The sequence below is a fragment of the Pholcus phalangioides genome, unplaced genomic scaffold, assembly GCF_987345545.1.
Source record: "Pholcus phalangioides strain wild (caught in Gottingen) unplaced genomic scaffold, Ppha-v1.0 ptg000039l_1, whole genome shotgun sequence".
Lineage (NCBI taxonomy): Eukaryota > Metazoa > Arthropoda > Arachnida > Araneae > Pholcidae > Pholcus > Pholcus phalangioides.
Window position 1 is genome coordinate 13966048 of NW_028301625.1, and position 18898 is coordinate 13984945.

General features: G+C 36.4%; 1 protein-coding gene across 4 annotated transcripts in view; it reads left to right on the forward strand.

Moving 5' to 3' along the window:
* LOC149065606 (twitchin-like) overlaps window positions 1-18898 on the forward strand; it is an 834903-nt gene that overhangs the window by 583518 nt on the left and 232487 nt on the right. The gene's annotated exons all lie outside the window — the stretch shown is intronic.

An 18898-nucleotide genomic window follows, 5' to 3' on the forward strand; every position in this document is an offset into this window, starting at 1 on the left:
TAGTTTCTCATGCATATTTTTTACTGAAAAAGTAATAAAATTTAAGATGATTGACTGGTTCAATCAGGGCTGCAACTAGATGCTTGGTTACCCGGGGCAAGCGCGCATTTTGACGCCCCCCTTGTAATGTTGAAGGAGAGGTTTTAGAATGAAATTTGCACCCCATCCGGTCTAGCGCCCGGGGCACGAGACCCGCCTGCTCCTCCCTAGTTGTGGCCCTGTGTTCAATGGCTTTTGACAGGTACTGAAATAATTATTGAACGGGCTACGGTATGCTGATAGCCAGGGCTGTAACTGGGATTTTTGTCGCCCCCACATTCGATAATTTTGTAACGGTGTTCTTTGTCAAGTAAAGGACGTTTTACATAACGTTTAAATAACACTTTTTTTTCTGTTGAATCTTGAAATGAATACCGTAAAAGTGCTTGAGACTTTAGCAACAGTAATGTTATGATAGTATTATAAGTATATTTCTTCTCAAGCATAAGATTTTGAATCAAAACGACAGATTTTCACAAAATTTTTTTTCGGAAACGTCTGTAAAAAAAAGGTGGGGGGGGGGGTAATTTTCGGAAAAAGTTCGTTTTGCAGTACTGCTTTCGCATTTATACGACGCGTCGTATAAACGAGGTTCTATTAGAGCCGGAGCCCCCCCAACATTTTCAATAAGTTTACGCCTATGTTTTTATATGTATATATTTATGATTACTTAGATGATGTCTAATTAATATATTGATTAAAATTATAATGCAATGAAACTTTGCTAATTTAAATCAAACAAATTTACTTTAATTATTTTATTGAGTTGACTGGTTGGAACTGGTTTGACTATTGAAACTACTGGTTGGATTAATTTTTTTTAATGTTTTGAATAATTCAGTCTTAAAATGCATGGATGAGTAGTGAGCTATAACTCTGGAGCTTGTAGCACTAGATGGAGATGTCATGATACAAGAAAGATAAACAATCGAATGAATTACAGTAGACTCTCTGTAACTCAACACCCCAAAAGTATCGACAAACATGCTGACTTTTTTTTTTCCGATCGTTTTTGTGTACATAATTATATACATTCTAACAATTGCATTAAATAGAATGGTAATTCTCATTAATTTCAATTTGGGGTTGTTTCAAAATAGAATCAAAGCGTATAAAAAAAATTTACCTCATGAAAAATAATCAAGTATATTTGCTTGTTTTTCTTTCCAGAGAGAAAACAAAAATTATTCTACACTATTCAGTTTACACCGCGATTGTTCGGCTTTTTCCTGACTGCATAGGAAGCGATGCATCCCATCTAGGGTTTTTAGTCTATCATGGAGAGATGATGCAGATATTTCTTCATCTGAACTTACTGTGTGTGATTCTATTTCTTCGAAACATGAAGCACTTGCTTTGGATGATTGATTCTAGAATATCGTCATCTGCTAAAAGTTCTGAAGTTACAAGATCAGAGTCAATACTCACAAATTCATCGTTGATACAATCACCCATTGTGCTATTTATAGTTTCTCCACACTTGATCTGGAAGAAATGTTCGGAGAAATAATCGTTTTCCAAAGACTCAGAAAAAAAACCAACATGAAGGAAGCAGTTCCGAATCGTGGCACTCGTGCCTTAGTTCCATGCAAAATCAATCATTTCAACTGCATCTAAAACAGAAATTTTTGTGTCCATTCTACAAATACAAATACAACGCCACAACAGGCAAAATGCCCAACAAGGTGGCTGATAAAGAGATGCCCATAAAAATATGGATGTCATATATTTAAAAAAAAAAAACAGCAACCCAATTAAAAATGCAATTAACACAAATTATAAACAATATATACACATGATAAAATATTATACAATGCCCATAAAGAATACTTATGGTTGTCTTATTCTAAGAATGGATAGCTTCTCGATTTTCCCCAATATGTTTATCGTATTTCTTTTTAAATGTGTCAATTTTGTTACAATTTACTACCTCCGGGGGTAAGCTATTCCATTTATTAACAACCCTATTAGAGAAAAATTCCCTGCGACACCATAACCTTGCATTGTCTCTCACCAATCGATACTGGTGTTCCCTTGTAAAAGCAGTCGATTGGCGGTGTACGAAAAGTTCATGGTCCATCCTATCCATCCCATTGAAAATTTTAAACACTTTGATCATATCTCCTGGTCACCTGCGTTCATCCAATGTAAACATATTCAAAAAATGAAGTCTCTCTTCATAACTCAAGCCCTGTGTGCCAATAAGGACACGCATAGCTCTTCTCTGCACCCCTTCAACCAATTCTATGTCCCTCTGTAGGTATGGTCTCCAAAACCTTACAGCATACTCCAGTCCAGGATGAACTAATCCTCGAAAAAGCAGAAGAATGACTTTAGGAGAACGCGAAGAGACCTTTTTGAAAATGAGACCAAGCATTCTATTCGCTTTTTTGACCACCGCTGAACAATGTTCAGAAAACCTAAGTCGCTCGTCAATGAGAATTCCCAAATCGGTGACCCCAGTTGCATCCAGGATAGCGACACCATTCAACTCATAAGAGAACCGTGGGTTGTTCGAACCAAAATGAGCGACCATGCACTTATCAATGCTAAACGTCATGCTCCATTCATTTGCCCATGCTGCAATCCTGTTTAAGTTGGTCTGGAGCAACTCCCTATCACTTTCATTCCCGATTACCCCCATTAGCTTCACATCATCTGCGAATTTGCTAGTAATCCCATCGATACCCTGATCGAGTTTATTGATAAAAAGTGAAAAAAGTATGGGGCCAAGGACACTTCCTTGAGGAACTTCACTTGTGACGTCTGTCCAACCAGAGAATTCCCTGTTCACCATAACTCGTTGCGACCTATCTCTTAACCTCGATTCTATCCAATTCAGCAAGTTGCCCCCAATTCCAATCTCGTGTAAACGCTTCAAGAGTTTGCCATGTTGGACCCAATCGAATGCCTTCTGGAAATCAAGGTAAACAAAGTCTACATTTTTGCTCTTACCCAAAGCCTTAGTCACGTGATCATAGAAGCACAGGAGGTTAGTTACACATGACTTCCCCTTCCTGAACCCATGCTGATTATCCAACAATACATTATTCTCGTCTATCCACTTCACAAACTGCCTTTTGATGATAATTTCCAAAATTTTCGAGAGGGAGCTCGTCAAACTCACTGGACGATAATTTGACATCGCTTCTCTACTACCCTTCTTAAATATCGGAACAACGTTAGCAAGTTTCCAATCTCTTAGGACGATACCTGATGATTACTGGAAGAAAACTCTTCCCCCACTGAAACATGTTCAACTAGATCCTCAGAACTAGTATGAACTAAATCCAAAATAGCAGTACCCCTTTTTGTATCAGCATGTATCAGAAGCCACTGCTTCTGATACATGCTGATACAAAAAATTTTTGAGCACCAACTTAGGAAAGTCTCTTTCATACTGATCTCCAGATGAAAGGTTCTCCCAATCAATACCTGGGTAATTGAAATCGCCTAGTATGAGAACCCTCTTACGCTTACACATGTAGGAAATTTCATCATGCAATTTGGCGATGTAGTTTGGATCCCTATTCAGTGGATTGTAACAAACCCCAACAATAAGTTTATGACGTTTTTCGTTCTCAAGTTCAACCCATATGGTTTCAATATCACTTCTCTGCACGTTACACTCTCTAGCCTTCAAACAGGATCTCACGTATATCAACACTCCACCCTCTTTCCTATCAGATCTATTTCTCAAAAAAGTATTGTATCCGGTGATGTGTAAGAAAGATTCATCCCCATCGTTTGCCCAAGATTCTGTAATGGCTATAAGATCCAAGCCCTCCACAACTATCATAGTTTATAAAAAATATTTCTTATTACCCAAGCTCCTGGCATTTATTAATACACATTTTAATTTGCCCGGTGGTTTGTTGTCAATCGAGAAGCCATCCAAGTCAGAGGTGGGTAATTCCCCGTCAGTACTGTTGTGATTACCATTGACTAACCCGCATTCCCGTCTACGTGGTCTGGAATGCGTCTTCTAACATCCACAAATTTTATGTATGTAGTTTTCTGTAAAAAGTTTTCATACTTACGATAATTCCTAATTTCCTTGATTGAGACTTTTTGTGAAATCTTTTGCTTTCTTTTAATTATTAGTCCTGATTATGGGATTGAGTGAGATCGAGTGATTTGAACCACAAGAGTTGCTTCCTCTACATTGCTGAATTCTGATTTCTTATGCGTTTTTTGCTTGGTTCATAATAAGATTCAAATGATGAAAAGAAATTTCCCTCACTTTTAGCAAATGTTAAAATGATGTTCCATGGAACTCCATATTCTTCGAGGAGTTCACTCCGAGTTTTTCTGATTCCATTTTTTTGAAAATTTCAACTTTTGGTTTTAAAGTTAAAATATGAAGTTCGGGTGGAGCCATTGCATTCACACTGCCGATGCTCACAATGACAACCATATGACATACATATTCAGTGTCTAACCAGGCTTTAGCTCTTTCTCTTTTACTCCTTTTCCAAGAAGTCAAAAAATCGAATTCCGCCAAAAACATTCTCTGCAACAGACAATTTTAAAACTCACAATAGATAATATTTTTGTCCCTATTGGATGTTGACAATTTCAACATCCAATAGAGATCACACCACATTTTAGGGATCATCCACACTTCTTTTGGCCATGAAAAAAATGAAAGACCTGGCCTGGAAATGCCACTAAAATGATAGGCCGGCCAAGAGGCTTCAAACATTCATTCTTCACATGCATGCCCCCTCATAGCACAAAAAAGGGACCCATCATATACAACAAAGAAACAAAAGATTATCGAAGTACCCACGGACGTCAAAAAATTCTTAGAATGGTAACTCACAGGCAATTGTAAAAACCAGTCGTAGTAAAGGGACAAAAATCGTAGTCGACTTAAGCGGAGTTAAGCCAAACATGTGTCGAGTTAGAGAGTTTCCCTTTCATTGAAATTAATATTGGGCCAACCAAGGGAATAATAGATGTCGAGTTATCTGGGTAGTTGAGTTATCCACGTGTTGAGTTATAGAGGGTCTACTGTATTAATAGGCAGCTGTGTGCTCACATGAAGAAACATGGGAAGGGTGCAAAAATTAAATAAACACATGTTAAAATCTCAACCATTTATTTGGGTATACAATAACATGAGGGAACGTCATGATACTAGAATAGTAAACAATCATTTGAACTATGTACAATAAACTGCCTACATTGAGAAGCATGAGGAGGTGTGCTATCTATATTTGCTAGGATGCGCTAGAGATAATTGCACTGCCCAAATAATATTGTCTGGCCAAAGTGAATTATGATTGCACAGTTTCTACATAGACTTAGACTTATGGGTGGGTGGTTCCACAGAACCTAGCACTGAGACCAGAGGTCTATTGTATTATTCCCCCACAAAAACCATAGAAGTCTTTAATAGAGACCTGTAGCAGAAGCAAAGTTCACCAGAGTTCTAATAGGAATATGTCTTGAAACTCCCATGGTTCAATCAAATGACGATCCAAATGCTCAAACTTGTGTGCAGAGTACATTTCACATTCACAAAGAAAGTAGCTGTTTCTTCCTTATATAAACAACCTATACAGGTTAAGTCACTTCTAACTCCTACGACATTAAGATGCCTTTTAAGAGTACAGTGGCCAGCATAGGTGTGCGCAGAATTTTCTCAAGTTTTTTCCTGTAAAATAACACTATAATCTCGGCTTGGGGAGTTAGAAATCCCCCCTTTGCGCCAATAGTAGCCAGTAAGTAGACCAACAGTTCTATGAATACCATTTTTGCTGAGCTTCATCAGCTCCTTCTGTCGAAAACTAGGGCAGTCACAATTTCTCTCTTTTGCTTGTTGCTGATCATGCCATCAATTTTCATCGATTCTTGGTACTGTTTTCTCCTGAATGAGTTGAAAAAAATCTCTAATCAATTCCCATGAAATGCCCGAAGCTGGCTCAGGATCAATGAACACAGCCTCAGAACCCCTTCTAGGCAGCTTGTCAGTCAATTCATTACCTGAAATACCTGAATGACCCATTACCCAACAAAGCTTGACTCTGTTGTTGTTGGATAAATTACAGTGTAACACTCCCAGACCACATGAGAAGTGAATTCAGACTTCTGAAGAGCCATCAGCATAGCCTGACTATCAGAACATATAAAAATGCATCTTCTACTAAAATCTCTATCTATTTAAATTCTACAAAACATGAGAATTGCAAATATTTCAGCCTGAAAAACAGTGATGTAGCCACCTGAAGGATATGATAACTGTGTACCATCTCCAGGACAGCATATTCCAGCTACAGTACTGTTTTCAAACTTAGAGCTGTCATTATACCAAATAAGATTTTTATCACTGTGAGTAGGAGCAATGCCCCAGTCTTTCCTAGAAGGAAATGGAACCATATAAGGCTTATTAAATGCAAATTTATAAAGCATGTCATCTCTTGGCATGTTGAGATATGGGCACTCTGTAACACTTACATCAAGACTACCCCATGATAAGTACTGTGAGTACTCTTTCCAATGACCCAAATTCTTGAATCTTTTCATACAGGTGATTGCTTCAGCCTCTACACGCATGTGTAGATAAGGATAGGGACCTTATCCTCAATATCAAGAAATATAGCCAATGATTAATTCTTTAATATTCATGTTTCTCTCTAATATATAAGACAAATTATATAAAGCAGTATCAGTGGATTTGCTTGGTTGATAGGCATATTGAAAAGTGGACAGCAGTGCTGTCATTAAAACATCCTCTCTAATATATCTATCAATGAATTTCTCCATCATCTTCAGTAAGAAAGACGTGAGACTGATTGGCCTAAAAGATTTAGCCTCATAGTAATTATCTTTATCAATTGGAGTAAGAATTTGTTTACCCTCCTTAAGGAGAGCTGGAACAATTCCATACATACCAGAAGTTTTATATGGTTTGAAGGAGTTTATAGCCCACATAATTTTGTCATATGTGACCACTTTCCTGGCTAGATCCCATTTACTCTTACTACAATCTGTTGTAGAAAGAGCATGATGACTAGCACTATTATCAATCAGAATAGAACCTGGAAAATGCACTCTAAGCATTTCTACTAGAGTTTCTTTCCCAGATTCTGTAAATTTACCATTAGGTAGCTTGACGGTATTTAAACTACAGTTTCTGTCTTTGGACATCATTTTGACTAACCTTGCTGTAGCAGGGATATCGTTAATATCATCACAATATTTCCTCCAAGAGGCTCTCTTGAAATCTCTGATGGCTTTGTTATAAGCAGTAAGTGAAGTTTTATATTCCTGTCACTTACCACTTTTTTTATTAGCTCTATTAAAAAGTCTACAGGTTTTCCTCATTTTACTCAGCTCTTTTGATCACTGTGGCACTAATTTCTGTGAATCAGCATTGGTAGTCTTACAATTTTGGTGAAAAGATGACATGTTGTAGCTGGTCAACAGACAGCTCCAAATCGAGTACAGGGAAAAACTTTCCAAATTTACCAGATGTCAAGGCTTGAAGATCCTCTTTGTAGGCAATCCAATTAGTTAACCTTGGGTTTCTACTTACTGTTACTGTCCTAATTGTTCCTCTAACAGTAAACATGATCAAACAGTGGTCTGAGTGCTTGATTTCATCCAAGACCTTCCAGTCTTCAATGTGATTGACCATAGCATGAGCTATTACATAATGTAATGTCAATAACCTCACTTCTATTAACAGTAACAAAATTAAGGTTCATTACCTTTATTAAGAATGTACAAATTTTAATGTAATATACAGTAAATCCTCGATAAGTTGTCACCTCAAGTTATCAAAAAATTATAACGGCTTAAGCGGAGTTCCGTCAGATTCAATGTGCAATGTTATGAAAATCGTATAAATTTAAAGTGATATGACATTTATTAAAGTATGAATCAGAATAACAATATTAATAAAATTTATAGATTGCGAAATGAAAAATAATAGCAATTTTTTATCTCTTATTACTTAAATTATTGTGGTGAAATGTACTGTACACTTTGATTTATACTAGTAATTTTTAATTTATAGACTAACAGAGAGCAACTGTTTGAATAAGTAACTTTTCTTCATAACAAAAGTCTCTATTGCACATTAATTTTACATATACATCAAATTTAATTTTAGTGTTTGAATTCTTCATCAGTAGTTCATGATGCAACTACAAAGTAATCTCAAACACTTTTGACTTGTTGGAGGGGCCCTGGGCAGGGAAAAGTAAACAGAAGACCTCAACTTGCTAAAGAATGTCACATTTTTTTTAACAAAGATATTTTGTTTAAATTTCAAGCCCTAAATCAGTAGAGTCCATGCTTTCTATGATTATTTATTATCCGTGCCCGCGCGCGCATGCGCGTTGCACTTTGACTTAAACTTGATTAATTTGATTCTTTGATTTACATAAATTTTGATTTCCTTGCACTATATGTAATCTTTGTCATATCAATAAATTTTGGTTTCGCCGGAGATGCCCTCCTCCCCTAAGCGAAGTGCTTACGTTGCTTCTTGCGACAGAGCTTGGGTGTCTCGCAGTGTGTCCAGTTTCTGTAATGGAGCCCAGGCAGAAATGAGATCTATCCTGAACAGTCCGCAATGTTCCAAAAACCTTATTCGGCAAATGAACTTCCCCAGCGTAACTTTCGTTACTTAAACTGTTCCGCTTGGGTATATCAGATTTTATGGTGACTTTTAAGCATATGGCAATGCTGTTAACAAGTTTTTTTTTTAATGGGAGCCATAAAAATAGTCTGTTTCTCTTTCTCAAACTTTTTCATAGTGACGACTTAACCGAAATTAGCGACAAGTAAACAAGGGTTTAATAACATTGTGGTCTATGAGAGCTGGAAGGATCTGAAGAAAAATGACGACTTAACCGGAGTGACGACTTAACGAGGTTTTACTATATATATTCTAAAAGATCCTCACTTTGTTTATTGCAATCACTGCTCCTCCATAGAACAGAGAAAGGTGAGCATTAGCATCACAACCAAAGATGTTTCTTTTTACCCACGCTGCAATACTGGAAGAATTCTTTAGTAGCGTTTGGAAGTGAGTCTTTTTCCTCAAATGGAAGATTTGCTGACATGAAGATGATTTCGTCTTTGTGTTTCATAAACTATCTTGATGGCAACAGTGCCACTAAGATATTTTACAAGATTTATCCCAATAAGCGTAGCACTGGCAATAATGCAAACCCTAGGTCTGTCACTGAGGACATCATAAAAGATATTATATCCCTTGACCTTCAGATCTAAAATTTTGCCATTTAGTGTCCAAGGTTCCTGTATCAAGGCAATGCCAATCTTGCCTCTTGTCATCTTCATACTTAGTTTGGCAGAAGCAGAGGAACTACGATGAAGATTGACTTGAACAGCTTTGATTTTACGATCCATAAAAGATTTGATGATAGTAATAAAACTTGAGGCTGACTAACAGTGAGTCAGGCTGCACTGTACTTTCTGAGCCAGATGTAATCTCTGGCTCATGAACTTTAAGTAAATCATTTACTTGAGGAGCAGTAGAATTACTTGCTTGAGAGGAGGTTGTGGATTGATCTGACATGCAAATCTCCTTTGCTTTAGCTTTCTCATTGGAAGCGCTCAAATTATTTGCTTGTGAGGAAATCACAGATGCACTTTGTGTACTTTCCTTCACTTTGGGATCATGAGAATTTTAAAGATCCCCCGATCTATACCAGTATATGCACCAAAGTTGGCCCGTTTGATTGCTTTCTCCCGTCTAACCTCAAAGATTCATCTTATGCAGTGTGGCTCCACAGATTTCCATAGCACCCTCCACTCCTCAGATTTTAACTCCATGCTGTAATGGTTGATCCGCTTCAGCAAAGTCACAGGCTCTGTGGTGTACGTATTCTTTGTTTCGAAGGCGACCTTGATAGGCTTCGGCAACTCCTTGTCACTCAAGACCCTGAGTGCCTCGCCACTCACAACTTGCCTATTACCATAGAAGGTGGTTTTCACCCATTCAACAGTTTCAGCATCATCACAGTAGATCATCAGTGCTCCACCAGTTAAGGTTGAACCCTCAATCTTATGTAGATGGCCTCCCGTAGGGATCAGATCAATCTTCTCCTAGGATCTCTTGCTCAATGAGATCTACATTCTCCTTATTAGCACCAAAATGTCATTTTGGTGCTTTGGACCAGTGGCGTCGGAGCCGGGGGTGCTGTGGGTGCTCAAGCACCCACGGTAATTTGTGGCATGGATCCGAGCACCCCCAGAATTAATCCCGAAATTAAAATTTCCGATATAAAACTAAAGACGAGCACCCACAGGTTCGAAACATTTCCGACGCCCCTGCTTTGGACCACTTGAGCAAATGTACTAGGATGATACTCTGTCTTTGGCTTCTTTGCAGCAGTCACTGCTTTTGCAGTAGGTGAGGAATCTGTTGCAGGGCGCGGTAGCCCGGTCGATAAGATACTCGCCTAAAGTACCAAAGGATGTTTAGAGGTGTCGCGAGTTCGATACCCGGTTCGTCCTTGTCAGTAAACTTTCCTGGCACAGGGGTACAACAAAAACGGCGACTTGACCGCAGCAAAAAAATTGCTACCGCAGGGGGCCCCCATCGAGGAGTTAGCGTACCAACCTCTCGATGAGTATAAGAAACAAGCCTGCCGTTCGGAATCGGCAATAAATTGTAGGTCCCGGTCTAATTATCCCTCGTGTGCAGAAAATGACCGTGGTGCGTCAAAAATGATCAAATGATCAAATGAATCTGTTGCAGGTCGTTTTGCTCCACCACCAGTCTTCACAGCTTCATCAGCAGCTATCAGCTGCCTCTCAGCTGTCTTTTTTAGAAGACAGCGTTGATTGTGTCTCTGTGTTTTGGTGAGCACAACCTGCATCCCAACCATTGATTCAGTGTGCTGCTGGCTTGTGCCCGCAACTCCACTTCCAACAACAACAGGGTAGCTGATGCCTTCCTTTTTGTGAGCCAATTGGGTTTGATCTGAAGATATACCTGATCCTTTTTTTGGTTTATTTGTATTAGTTTCCATACAGAAACTGAAAAACTGGGTGGAATTTGTTAGTCCACACCTGCATATCCTCCCTTTGCAGGTGCAAGGCTCAGTTACAACAAGGTTTTGCCTACAGTTTCTACTTAATATGACTTCTGACATTCAACAAAGGTCAGATTTTAATTTAAAATTGCAAACATTTTTATCTAAATTTCTGGCTATGACCATGCTGTAAATAATTTTTCTTGGTTCTCTAAATCAACTTCAAGGTTCTGTATAATGGGTAACAGTTTGTTTTATACTGTTATAGAATGATTAACCCTATACTTCTCAATCATCTGTGAGTGATGGATATAATGTTGTAAAAATTTAATTTTAATTTTTTAATTTAATCAAACTAACGATGCGCCTTCTTAAAAAAATGCGCCTTCTACAAATTCACTATAGAGGAGCGCCCCCCAAAAAGTCTGGTTTGGGGTTCCGCTAAAGATTCCAGTTTAGGAGGCCCTTGCTTCTTGATGTGAGGACCATATCAATGCTTACCAAGAAGTTAGATAAGAAGATATGGTATGGCAAATTTTTTTCAACTCATATTTGATTGTAATTCAGCTGCATTATAAAATGGACCTTTTATGTCATTCATGTGCAACACTTTTTGTCTCATAGATAGATAAATTTTGAAGTAATCTCAAATTTTCATCATTGGAATAATGAAACCATCGCCTCCATGAGAGTCGGGTTGAGAGGCTTCAACCTGGGGACTCAGGACAATTCTGAATTTTTTTAAATTCAATTTAAATGTTTTTTAAAAGTTTGTAACTCAGAATTTTTCTAGTAGCAGAGAGGTCGATTCGAGTGGGGGGGGGGGGGGTTAACTAGCTTCCCCCCCCCAGAGCAGACATTATGGAATTTTTTTTTTTGCAGTAAAAAAAACATTTTTGGGAATCATAAATAATAAGACGAACTTAGCAACTGATAAAGTAAATTGAAAAGTTTTGTTTTCCATTGAGCGATCAACTTTGCAAAATGTTTGGTCTTGTAAATGCTCAAATTAGAGGTGTAATGAGATATCTCATTAATTCTGCTTAAATGATTGAATATATGGCTTGTATTTCATTAATTTAATAAGTTAACTATTAATACTGTTAATTATATTCAAAATTTATTGATTACAGTATCTGAAATGCATGCATCTATAGTGATAGAAATTGCTTAGCATGTCAAATTCAGACAAATGAAATGTGATGTGCTTCAACCTTATCCTACTTATGGGATTCTGGGAAATGAGTTCAGATTCCAGGGAAATTTCTAGTTGAATTCTAGGTGTGGGATCCCGGGAAAGAAAACCTAGTGGGGACTTGGGATCCACTTTTCCCCGCAATATGAGAAAATGACCGATATGTACGTTGATGATAATTAATTCTATTGTGCTGTCGCTTTCATCGTCCTCTCCCGAAAGAAATTTCTGGAAACGGCCCTGATGGCATAAGTGTGATAATTTTTTTTCTTGTCAGTTTCTAAATCCTTAATTTTGGCTTTTTCATTTTTTCCTTTATTTCTAAATTATTTTTTCTTAGTGCCTATATTAAACATTTTTGCTTGCCTATTTTAAATATTTTTGCTTGCTTATTTTACCTTAATCATAAAATTTTGCAGATTTATTACTGTCCTAAAGCATTACATTTTAATTCTTAAACAAGTGAACAAAATTTTCTTAACAAATGTCATCAATTTGAAGGAGCTTCTCAGAGCCGTAGCCAAAAATTCTTTTGGAGGGAGTTTGAAGTGACAGAACATTAGATTTAACCACGGTATTCCATAAAATCGTCTGCAGCATAATAATATTTTCTTTTTAACTACGTATAATCAAATTGACTGAATCTGCAATACCAGTGGTACTCAGATGGTACATAATATTGTCCTGGGCAAAGGCATACTCAGGAATTGAAGTTGGCAAAGGGGACTTCCCCCTAAGCCAATAAAAAAATTGAAAATATTATAGTAAAAAAAATTAAAATATCGAAAGAAAATACTTTTTATATGCTATTTTAATCAATTAAAGTTAATTTAAATGTTTTTTCAGGGTTGGTAAATCAAAATTTCTCTGAAAAAAATTCCTTATGCCCCTTTTAAAAGTCAGTCCTGCGTACACCCTTTCCTTGGAGAGCCATGAGGTCCTGAAGCTATGAAGTCTTCCCATTTAAGTTGATTTGCTATCACAATAGTACTGTAATAGTAATAGATAACACAATCACTTCTTTTATTGAAACAGTTCTTACATTGTACTGCATATGTATTGTTTATGACAAAATTTAATCAAGTACAATAGAACCTCCGGGGGCAGATTATCTGGGAAACAGATTTATTGGGATATAAAAATTTTAAAATTTCATGGGAGGTAAGAGAGTGCCAAGAAAAAATGTTTTTCTTTCAGAATACCATAAGGTACAGAGTAATGTTAATAAGACCAAGAAAATCAAAATTTGGTAATTAGTAGAAGATATTATATTATTGAAGTCAGGACCGTAGTCAGAAGTTTACTTCGGAGGGGGACTAAAGTGATAGAATAGTAGATATAATCCTCACATCAGCATTTTTCCAACAAAGTTTGTTTTTATTCCAATTACTCTGCCAGAAATTGTCAGAAAGAGATCTCAGTTCAAACCAAAAGTACTTCAATATTTCTTTTCAGTATCCTCAGGAAGATTTAACAAATCAAACTTAAACAACAGCCTTCCAGATTTAAAAAACAGAAGCCAGAGAAAGATTTTCAGCAAGGGTTTTGCACGTTTCTAGGGATTTTATTATTGTTCCGGAAAACTGTTTTGGCCCAGTTGTCTTGATACAACTATGCTACTCTTTCCATGCAGAGATCGTTCACAGCCTCTACAGTGTGGTGATGCCTCGTATAATATGTGCATTGGAACCACAATTCAGAATCATATGCAGGGCTGCTACTAGACACTTTGCCGACTGGGACAATCAGGAATTTTGGTGTCCCTTGCATGTAGAAGAAATGATTAAAGGCTGAATTTGGCACCCTTTCTAGTCCAGTGCCCGGGGAACCAGACCCACCTTCTCCCCCTCTAGTTGTGGCCCTGGTCGCATGTCCTATATAAACAGAATCAGGTTCTGACAAGAGAACAATATGCTTTTCTACGTCTGTAGTTTTGTGATATCAATGTTATTAAGTAGAAATTGATTCAAAATGATGGAAACTGTCTCGCTTTGGATGGATTTGAGATCTATGAATCTATGAATGGATTTGAGATCCATTCATAAATACTGTACTTGGGTCATAATAAAAAAAAGCTAGTTTCTTTTGAAATTTAAAATTTGATCAATGAAATATCAAACTTTGTCGTGGTTAAATATGTTAATAATATTTTTAATGATATCTCAACTAGAGCAGGATTGGACAAGTCAAAAAGGAAAAAATCCAGTCAAATTTCTTATTAGCCAAACATGTTTTTTCCTGAAGAAAACAGTCCAAGATTTTATGACACCTTCCCCTGTGTTGGAAGCCACCAAGGGCGTAGCCAGGGGGGGGGGACTTGGGGGTCTGGTCCCCCCCCCGAAATGTGAGAAAATGACCGAAAAAAGGGAAAAAGATGGCCAAATCCATTGTTCTGTCACTTTGGTCCCCCCCCCGAAATGAAAGTGGTCCCCCCCGAACAAAATTTCTGGCTACGCCCCTGGAAGCCACATTATTATAAAATAAAAAAATTGTCATACACTTCAGTTTAGCAGTGACGCATAATTTTTCTCAGCCACCTTGTTGGGCATTTTGGCTGTTGTGACCTTTTATTTAAATTTATATAAAACTTTAAGTGCCAATACTGATTTTCTTGTCACCATGGTGACCTGGCACCTGGGATTTGTCCATCCTGCACTATAGGTTAGTTTTCAGACCCTATGTAAAAATTTAGATACACAAACGACATCATGAACTTAAAAAAGTTAAGAATCACAGAGTGTAGGGATATCAGTGTTTCTTTTTTTGGCCAAGCCCCACTGTCTCGGACAATACTTTCTCCTCATGGTCCCTTGTCTTATCTTTAGGCCCTCTCCACTTATCGATGAGCAAGACACACTACTTTTTTCACTCAGTAAATCTATAGTGAACAAAAATTTTAAAAATTAGGTTGATCTCAGAGCCCCTGGGTTCTCGAGTTTAGTAAGCTTCACTACACTCTGGTTGTTGTTCTCTAGTAGTCCTGGTTCTATTCAAGGCTGTCTCAAAACATGGGGCCTTGGACAAAGTGCTGTTCTTTGGGGGTTCCGTACTTAGCTAGAAGTAACAACTTACAGCAGGGGTCTCAAACTTTTCAGACACGGCAGGTCAATTTGAACTTCTCATGAAGCTTGAGGGCCTCCAAATCTTGGGATTTATTGATGTCTCAATAGAAGGGGCCCAGAGTTGAACCTGGCAGAAAGTACTTGAAGACTTTTATTTGTTCTGAAATTATTTCTTCTATTAATTATCAATTTTGATTAGTTCTGAAATAATTTTTTTCGCTAATTCTGAAAATTTTTTATTAATTGATGATTAAATTAATTAGTTACGAGATTAGTTTTAATCTGAAATCACTTTAAATGATTCTTTAATTACTTATTTTGGTAATTCTAAAATTATTTTCCTTCTCAAAATATTTTGAAATAATTTCTCTTTTAATAATTATTAAGGTGATTATGAAATAATTTCTGTTATTTCACATTCTATAATTATTTCAATCAGAAATTATGAAATTATTTCTCTTATTGATTTATAAATTATTACTCTAATTTTGAAGTTATGTTTTTTAAAAATTCTATAATTATTTCTTTCAGTAATTCTGAATTTTAGAAAAATTCTGGAATTATTTCTTTCAGTAATTCTGAATTTTAGCCGATTCTGGAATTATTTCTTTCAGTAATTCTGAATTTTAGCCAATTCTGGAATTATTTCTTTCACTTATTCTAGAATAATTTCTTTCATCCATTCCAAAATTGTTTCTTTCATCAATGCCAAAATTATTTCTTTCATCAATTCTAAAATTAATCGTTTTTCAATGTTTTCCAATGGCAACTATTTTATGAAAATCATCGGTGGCCCCCGACGAAAAGCTTTGAGGGCAAAATCGCGTCATACGTTGAAGACCCCTGGCTTACAGCCTTCCATATTTATCTACTTACTTTTGAAAATAATACTATCAGATTTAATCTAGTAGGTTACCACACCCCTTTTGTTGCATGTAATTCAATTACCTCTCATGTTATTTCTCAAATGCTATTAATTCAGTTATTTATTACTATATATTATATATATATATATATATATTACTTTTTTATTATTTCTAACTATTTTATCATTATGTATTTTTGCGTCTTTTTATCAGCAATAAATTCAGTCAACTTAAATTTTATTTCTAAATTTTTTCTTTGATAAAAATCATACTTTTTTATTTTTGATTGTGCATTCTTGCATGATAGTAATTATAAGGTTTGGTCCAAAAAATTCGAACCTTCTTTCTATTTAAAAATTTCTGTTCAAAATAATCTGATGGAAAAATCACTCATATACAAGGCTTAACAAATCTCAGGTGCTAGGTTACCATGGCGACCAAGAAATTGGCTTTGGCGCCTAATCTCTTTATATATGATAACTGATAAATAAATTGAAGTCTGAGGACAGTACAGAATCATCAGAAATTATGCTGACTTGTCTGCTAGCATGGAAGGAGTCCTTAGCAAATCAAAAGATACACATTTTTGGATGGATTTTTTCAGGGAAAAAAATCTTGGTGACTATAATATTTGTTGCCGCATAATTTTTTTTTTTGGATTTGTCATGCCCTACTCATATGCATGTATAAACTAATGTATTTGAGCGTATGTATAACAATAATAGGTCTACATATACTGTATGCAGTCTCAGGGACGTGCACAGAACCTAACTTCTGAACCTCTTAACTTCGGAAGGGTCCGAGGGTATCTCTCAAAGGTAAATTTTGAATCACTAACCTTCAAAAAGGATTGAAAATTAACCGAAATAGAAAAAATGCATATAAATACAACTTTTGCAATATTTTAGTTTATTAGAAAAAGAAACTAAATTTTTGATCATCTTGGGGCAGACACCCATAAGTTTACCATATTTTATTGAGCTGAAATGTAATATTTTCCCACAAAAGTAGGTTGAATTACTCTTCACTGCTGAAATCAAATGCAGATTGGGCACAAAAAAACGGGGCATTCTACTTGAAAAAAAGATGTATGGTTAGTAGGAAATATATGTCATTGTTATGGCCTGTACAGAGAAATTTCTCACAAACTTTGAGCAAAACCAATCATTTTTGACTTCCAGCATTTCTGACTGAAGTGTACAAGCTACATACACTTCAAGAAATGACTGAAGTAAAACGAGTTTTTAAATTAATGCTGCACATTAAATTCTATATTCAGAAACTAAACCAGCAGTTAATATTTTAAAAAAATAACCAGTAATGTTTTTACATTTACTTTAAGTTTCCTCTAATGATTCATCAAGGAAATAGGTGTTTTTTTTCTGGATATTGCTGAGTTGATCTCAGAAAGAAAAGTCATCTGGTTTCTTGCCTGGTTTACAAGAGGACTGGGGTTTGCTTCCTTAGTGGAGACCAGATGACTTTTCTTTTTGAGTTCAACTCAGCATAACATCCAGAAAAAAGTCAATTTCTTTGAGAAAGATTTATATTCTTTAATTTTATCACACATAATTCTGTCAAAATGTAATGGAATCAAAATTATATCAGCAGTGGGCAACTCATCAATCATGAGCCCTATTTCGGTCAGTAATGGGACCATATATTTCCTGGTGATTTTTTTCAAGCCCTTAAATTTAAAATTTATGGACCATTAAATTGTAAAAGTATTTGCAGTTGTACAAAAAGATTTGTTATAATCCCATAAAAAGACAAAATATATAGTAGTTTTTGATAAAATGAAATATCAGGGACTTGCAACCAGGTGCAGATTATGCAAGTGTACAAGGGGTGCAGTGTACCCAGGCGGCAATTTATAAGAGGCGACCACATAAGCTTTGTATGTAAACACATAAATGTTTTAATTTTTGGAATAATGACTAAAGTACTGTCATGCTTTTGAGTCATACCTTTCAAACAAAAATATTGAGAAAACTTAAGGGGACAGATAGGGCCTGGGACTGTGATGCTAAAAAAAGAACGGAATCTATCATATGGCTATCAATACTGGTTGTACTTTGTCTTTATATATCATGACATTTTGAGAAAATCTGGAATTTTTCACTTTTTCAAATTTACAGCGTCATGCTTTTTCTGAGTTTCTCAGATACAGATTTGGAATCTAAAATGAGTTGCAACACTTATACTCCTCTTCAAAACGACACTTGGTTCACTTGGATCAGATGATTAATCTCTGAGATCCTGTCTATGGACACACGTCAAATCTGGAAAGTCAAAAATTATAGGTTAAATTGTGAGAGTGCAGTTTGCAACGTCCAGCTGCCATGAATATCCAAGTGGTACTGTCACAAATTCTCATCATTGCTCATCAAAATGAGAACAATATGGAGTGCCTTATCACACCCAACATAAATTTTAAAGACGCTTTCTTGTTGAAAAAACTAGTTTTTTTTAAATCAGGACTTATGGTCAAGTTCATTTTGTTGATTAAACAATGGTGTGTGTGAGTCGAGACAGGTAAAAAAATTCTGTTTATTCCAGAGTCCCCTTCGATAAGCCCTTTCAATCTCCCATCAGGCACCAGGCAAGGCCAAAGGCCACATAGTGGGGAGAAGACCAGAGGGGGCACAAATTTCTTCCGATAACCTCTCTTCAAACATTACAAGGGGATGCCAAAATGTGGGCTTGCCTTGGCTAATT